Source organism: Xenopus laevis, chromosome 2L, assembly GCF_017654675.1.
Source record: "Xenopus laevis strain J_2021 chromosome 2L, Xenopus_laevis_v10.1, whole genome shotgun sequence".
In the NCBI taxonomy this organism is placed as follows: domain Eukaryota; kingdom Metazoa; phylum Chordata; class Amphibia; order Anura; family Pipidae; genus Xenopus; species Xenopus laevis.
The window spans coordinates 22,034,223-22,041,622 of record NC_054373.1 but is presented as its reverse complement, the minus strand read 5'-3'; the positions used below and the strand labels follow the sequence as shown (position 1 = coordinate 22,041,622).

The window sequence follows — 7,400 nt, the reverse complement described above, 5'->3', positions numbered from 1 at the left end:
GTTAATTTTTAGTATGTTATAGAATAGCTAATACAAAGAAACTTTTCAGTTGGGCTTTTTGTAAAATCATTTTTGCATTATTTGCCTTCTTTTTCTGACTAGTTCCTGCTTTCAAATGGGGGTCACCGACCCCATCTAAAAACAAATGCTCTGTAAGGCGGCAAATGTATTTTTATTGCTACTTTTTATTAACCATCTTTCTATTCAGTCCCTTCCAATTTATATTACAGTCTCTTATTCAAATCAGTGCATGGTTACTAGGGCAATTTGGACCCTAGAACCAGATTGCTGAAATTGCAAACTGGAAAGTTGCTGAATAAAAAGCTAAATAGCTCAAAAACCACAAATAATAAAAAATGAAAACCAATTGCAAATTGTCTCGGAATATCGCTCTCTACATCATACTAAAATTTTACACAATCGTGAACAACCCCTTTCAGTGCACATTGCACCTGTTCTATTTGGGGTGTGCAAACCTTCCGTGCCTCTTCCTGTTGATGAAATAAACAGAATGAGGCCAGTCAGTAAAGGTTTAATTTTCCTTTCATCATTTTTCTCAGCCTTGCTTATTGTATTTAAATTGTCTAAATTATGGAGAAGTTGATACAAATAACAATTTCAATCGTGTTACTACCAAAGACTTTTTTTTTTCCGTCAGTGAATGGCTTGCGTTCCTGGGCATCTGTAGAAGTGGAAGGCTCGTCTGCAGCACTCCATTGGCTTTGGCAATGTCTAATTTGCAAGCAGCATGGGAAGGAGGTGATTCACGGGGTAATGGCTGGGAGTTAACGGTCTGCAGAAAGACACACTAAAATAAAAAAAAAAAAACCCAAGCAGGTCTGAGTTAATTCGTTTTGCAAGAACCCATTCCAGCAGCAGCAGAAGCACAACGGCAAAGTACTTTCCAAGAGAAATAGAGTTCACAAATCGTGCTGGGAATTCGTATTTTCCGTACAGTTGACCTACGGTAACAGCTGGAATTAGTGACCCAATCATGTTACAGGAAGAGACGCGCGGTAAATTGCACAAATATTGTACCTGGATAGGACAGTTATTATGTGTTACGTTACCCTGTAGCATTTATAATTGAACACATTTCTCTGAATGCAGAGAAGAAGAAAAAAAAAAGTTTGCATTTGGCAGATGTGAAATCATCTTGCCTGAATGGTTTTAATGTTTTGTCAAAAAAAGCATAAAATAATAATTACTTTCAAGAATGTAAAAACCTGTTAAATGTGATGATTGCTACAAGTGTAAAGAAGTAAAGGTCTTTATTCCAACAGCCCATGCAGCAAATGACATATTTAGAGGAATGTAACACTAATTAAACACTAATTAATATACGGTATCACTGGCCCTTCCTTCTGTGCTTCCTCATTCAGCTCACTCACCTGTTCCTTTTAGAAAGGGACATACATGACTACCATAAAGTACAGGGCGCATGGAAGCATTTGTATTTGTATTACCTGTTTCTTAAAGGCTTGTTAATGAGTTATGACACTTTAATAACAGAATTGTTTATTATATAATATTCATCACAAAAAGTCTAGGGCACATGTCTGAAAGAGGGAAAAATGCATAAATGCATAAACCTACAGTTCTCCAGCTGTTGCTCAACTGTGAATCACATTAACCCTCCAGCAGCATTTGGTAAATCTCTCACTACTGATACACAATATAATGTGTTATTTGTGCAGGTATGGGGATCCTTTATCCGAAAACCCATCATCCAGAAAGCTCTGAATTAAATAAAGGCTGTCTCCCATAGACTCCATTTTATCAAAACATTCCACATTTTTAAAAACTATTTCCTTTTTCTGTGTAATAATAAAACAGTAGCTTGTACTTGATCCCAACTAAGATATAATTAATCCTTATTGGAAGCAAAACCAGCCTATTGGGTTTATTTCATGTTTACAAGATTTTCTTGTAGACTTATGGTATGAAGATCCAAATAATTTCAAAGATCCGTTATCAGGAAAATCCCAGGTCCCAAGAATTCTGGATAACATGTCCCATATCTGTACTAGGATAGTTTTGGACAGTTACCTACAAGTGGACCTGTCACGTACACATAAAAAGCTGTATAACAAAAGTTGTTAGCAAAGTAAACATGGAACCCAAATCGTTTTTTTCATTAAAGCATTCATACCTGTTATAAAGGAGTTTAAATATCTGAGCATTCAATCAAATATTACCTGCCCCGCCTCTATGCCCCCTGGAGGGGACATGGGCGACGAACGCAGTGGGCCTAGGTGCACCCACTATGTAAATCCGGACCTGAATGTGTATGGGTTTGTGAAAGTTCTCATTTATCCAGGTCAAGTTATATAAATAGAAATAACTCAAATCAACTGGACTTGCTGTGTTTTTTTTTTTTTTTTTTTTTGAAGACGTTTCACCAGTCCTCCAACTGTCTTTCTTAATTCAGAATAATTTGTACATAGGATCTTGCTTCGCTATATATCCTCTGGAATGTTTCTCCAATCAGCATAATCTGTTTATCATAATCTACAATGATGTCATTAAATTCGGTGTTGATTGTATTAGCAACATTGGGGATTTGATGTGTTGTTAAACCTTCCAGGGAGAGGTGCCAAAACACCATTGTATGTGGCAGACAATAGATGTCGCATCCCCCCCCCCGCCTCTATTCAAACTTGTTTTTTCAGTTTTTACATTTAACACCTCTTTTGAACCAGTCGCTCTCCCATTCTAGAATCTGGATTGGTAGTGTGTCCTTTTTCTTTTAGATCTAGTACACGGCTGAGTTCTGACCAGAGGAACTAGCTCTTCTGTGCTGAGCCATACGCTGGTGTAACTGTTGTTTGGTTTCCCCCACATACAAATCAGAGCACTCCTCACTGCACTGCATACACAATGTTACTCTTTGGGGTGGGGTCTTTTGGGTGAACTAGTTGCTGCCTCAGTGTTTTACTTGGTTTAAAGCAGATAGGGATGCAGTGATTTTCCAAAACCCCGGCTACATATGCTAAGATCAAGTTCTGTATCCTGTCCAGTTTTCCACCTTGACCGGTAGTCTAGAAGCCCACAAAGCGCCCCTGGAACAGGTGAAGCAGAGAGGGGCATGACTGAGGGACGAGTAGGCCTATGGTGGGAGTTGGCGCTGGGCATTATGGGGATTGTAGGAATGTAAGCAGGGGTTAAGGGGTTGGGCTTATGCCATAAATAGAAGGGGTGAGTGGCAGGAAGCCAGTCTTACCTTGGGAACAGTAGGAGGAGCATTGTTTCCCTCCCGCCCCCCGATAAGGAGGGTTGGGAGTTGAGTCGCAGCAGTGGCGTAGTGGGGCTCCCCTAATGGGTAGACGAGAGGGCGTTGTAGTGGTAAACTGAGAGGGACCTGGGGCTAGGCTTGGGCACAGCAGGCTTGGAAGGAAGGGATGGAGGTTTAGCCTTAGGTTGGAGAACAGGGTTGGTTAAAAGGAATACTGTAAGTTATTACAAGTTATTGTGAAATGTTATATGCAGCCTTCAGTGGCTATTATTTTACACATGTCAACACATTATTCATTTGGTTATATGCAGCCTTTAGTGGCTAATGTTTTATGCATGTTAACAGGCTACTCAATGTGGTGATTATAATGAGGTTTGTTTGGTGGTTATTTTAATTAAGCTTAAATAAGGTTAAGAAATAAAATATTTTGCGGGCTTTTTCACCCATAATTATTGTCTGGAGTATTCTTGGGAGTAGGGGTGTTGGGGGGCCGACATCGAGTCATACGTAAGTCATGGTGATATTACTTTTTTTTTCTACCGGTTTTTACAAAAGCCTAATCTGGATACCCACATGTCTTCAGGGCACCTCTGAGATGTTCCCTCTCTTTCAACTTAGCCTCTGTGCTGGTGGGGGTCTTCTCTGCTCCGTGATGTAGAGTTTTGCTGACCCCCAGTTTATAAACTAGTGGATGGTGGGAGTCAAATGGGCTCTACTCTCTCCTAGAAACAGATTATTCCTTAACATGCTACAATCAGACAAGAGGACCCAAGAAACTGAAGCCAAAAACCAGGCTGGAATGCTGTTCTGTAGCATTTACAGGTGAGTAAGCACACTTCTACCAATTATTCCAACAAACTGCACAGTAATACAGAAAAAGTGCTAAATAATACTTCCAGTTATCTGCAGATTATCTAAGAGGGAAAAGGCATGTGCTCAACAGAATGGCATCTGTGTATGGCTTGGCAAGATCAAGGCTGGGAGCAATGAGAGAATGCAACGTTATCCGGGGAAATGGTTGTGAGTTAAACAGCCTGTAACAAAGTAGAAAGAGCAGTTATAGATCTGATCATTGTGCAGTGCCCACATAAGGTAAAGGTACATTGGGGAAAGCCTGAAGATTATCCATGTATAAAGAAAAGATACTTTATACTCATTGCTTTATTTAAAAGAAAAGGCTGGCTGGGCAGCTGAGGATTCTGGGAACTGTGGTCAAATTGATACAGAGATGACATTTTTTAATAACGCAGAAATACAGGAATGCTGTTTCTCATGGAGTCCTGTTTAAAGAAACCATCACATTTTATGTATTAGTGACAGTACTACTCTTTGTTTCTCTCTGTCCCATTGGGCTTGAGTTCATGACACACTGCTGATCTTTTGCAAGGGTCAGTTACCTTGGCAACTAGTGAACAGTTTAAAGGGAATCTGTGATGTACGGGTGCATGGTCATTACAATAGGGTGCCTCTATGATGTATTACAGTATAGGTGAGCTCTCTGCACAGACATATAAATCATTATGAACAGCACCTGAACAATGCAAACGCCGGGTCAGCTCTGCACATGGGCTCAGACTCACTGTAGCTTGCCTTCAGCAGAATAACTGACTTAATCATTTGAGCACCCATAAGCCAACACATTACACATACGGCTCGGCAACTGTCAGGGAGAACTTTTTTTTTTTTTTAAGGGAGAGATCAGTGAGAGCTGATACACACACAGTCATCCTTGCTCTAGAACTGTTCAGGTAGCTGCTCATGGAGGCACCTAAATGTCATAAATATGCATAAAATAAATATACACGCCTGACAAAAAGAACATTTACTTTCACAAAGATGCATTATATTTAATGTGAAACCGATATAGTAAATCAATTTACAGTCAAAACAAGACAGACCTCCCCCCCATTAAAAGCTAAGCAATAACAACAGTACAAAGCAATTATCAAACATGGGTGTACCCTACAGCACCCAGCAAGATAAGCCATAATAATCAGTGTGATGACCCCTAAGCATGAAAGTCATCTCATCATAAAAGCAGCAATAAATGTCCTCTTCTCACTACACCTGTTCCTCTCATTTTCAAAGCAGCCTAACACACTTACTCTACTAATTACTACTACCCACTCAATATTATCTACTTGATCCATTTCAAGATGGTTTATGCCCACTATATTCCAACTGAAACTGCACTAACGAAAATCTCCATTGACCTTCAGTCTACTAAATCTAAAGGAGATATTTCCATTTAAGTCCTTCTCAGTCTCTCTGTTTCGTTTGACTCCCTCTACCTTGGCACATAGTCTACAGCAGTTTCCTGGCTCCTTCTCTATCCTCTCTCCTAGATGAAACTCAACACTCTCTAGTTGGTTCCTCAAGGCTCTGTGCTTGTGCCAGTACTCTGGTACAATTCAGCCAATTCATCATCATCTTCTTTGGCTTCCAGTACTATCTTTATACTGATGACACTAAAACGTATTTCTCTTGTCCTGATCTTTCCTCCTCTCCTCTGTCATCAAGTGCAACTGCATCTCTGCTATATCCTCTTGGATGTCTTCTCATTTGCTGAAACCGATCTCGGACAAAACATTTTTTTTAATGGAAATATGGCTTTTCCCCTTTACCTGTAAAAGTTGTAAGCTTGGAGCAGGCGAGGAAGGGCAGTATTGGGGCTGCTGTTGAGTAACGGCATTGAATAATATTATTCCATCCAGTACATAGGTTCTGCACTGTCTTTTATTTCTCGCATCTTAAAAATATTGCAAGAATATGTACTTTTCTACCAAAATTCTTGACCACATATTAATGATCTTCCGCCTACACAACTGCCATCTCTTCCTTATTGGCTTGCCATCTGTTTGTTTGTCCTTTCTATAATCCATCCAAAATGCTGCTACAAAACTCATCTACCTCACCCATTAAACCACATCTGCTGCAACTCTCCTACTTTAGCTATCTATTCTCACTTCAAATCTAAACTTCTCACCCGTGCCTACAGAGCCCTCTTTAACATTGCCCCAATTTACATTTCAAGCCTTATCTCCAGCCTTAGCCCCTATGCATAATAATAATGCAACAATACCTTGTTAATTTTGATTAATTCTTCTGGGGTGTTTAAATTAAGCAATAGTATCCCAAATTAATTCTTACATAGCCATCTTAGAAATTATTCACATATTCATTTGGTTACAATGTGTCGACGAACTTCTAAAATCTATTAATAGAATTCACTCATGTATGTACTCCAGAAAGTCCATGTGTACCCAAACAACTGCAGTGATTATATGGAAAAGGGTGTCCTCGGATACTCTTTTTGCCAACAGGGACTTATACTGAAATGAAGGCACTCACTGTGAAGCAAAATGCCACATATATGCTTAAATATGCACCTAGCACCCAGATTGCAAACTGGAGAGCTGCTGAATAAAAAGCTAAATAACTCAAAAACCACAAAAAATAAAAAATCATTTGATTTAGAAAAAAATTCCTGGTTGAAACACACAAGTCACCCAATTATCCCTTTTCTATACCTGAGCCATTATTACTTGTCGTTATGCAGAACTAACAGCAGTGGTCCCAGTATAACTGTGCCGCCATATTGTTTGGAATGAAACGGGGTGCTTTATTTGTATTCAGTTATTATCCTTTCATGAGTCTTGCCATTTTTTTTTTTTGTTCGAAGAAAGAATGTTGCTCTTAGTATTTATCAATTAATTACCGAGACATTAGTAGAAAACAATGCGAGCACAGTTAATTATGCTCTGTGCATTCACGCATACCTAATGAAGCATCTTGATATTTTTTAAATGCAATTACTGTAGATGTGAATTAATGATTCAATATTATTTGCTCTGTAATCAAATTAGTAAGACTTATTGGAGTTATTGCTATGATTATGTAGAAAGACGTAGAGTTTTTTTTTTTTAAAGATTTAGGGGGTTATTTATTAAATCTGAATGTTAAAATCTTGAAAAATTTGAGGTTTTTTTCACTAGAAAACTTGCATTTTTTTAGAGGACAAACAACCTCGAATTTTTAGAGATTTATTATGCCCTGATGCCACAAAATGCCCACATTCGAAAATCTGCCTTCTCAGATCTGTCAGTCCTTTTTATAAGTCAATGGGAGAGGCACCTATCTCAATTCCAAGTTTTCGTGGTCTGCG

General features: G+C 38.9%; 1 long non-coding RNA gene across 1 annotated transcript in view; it reads right to left on the bottom strand.

Annotated features, from left to right (window-relative positions):
• Positions 1-517: 517 nt before the first annotated feature.
• The window catches only part of LOC108707899, a 36,693-nt gene continuing 29,810 nt past the window's right edge, over positions 518-7,400 (bottom strand). The window contains exon 4 of the long non-coding RNA XR_001934344.2: positions 518-808. This is a non-coding gene — a long non-coding RNA (uncharacterized LOC108707899). The remainder of the gene's footprint in view (positions 809-7,400) is intronic.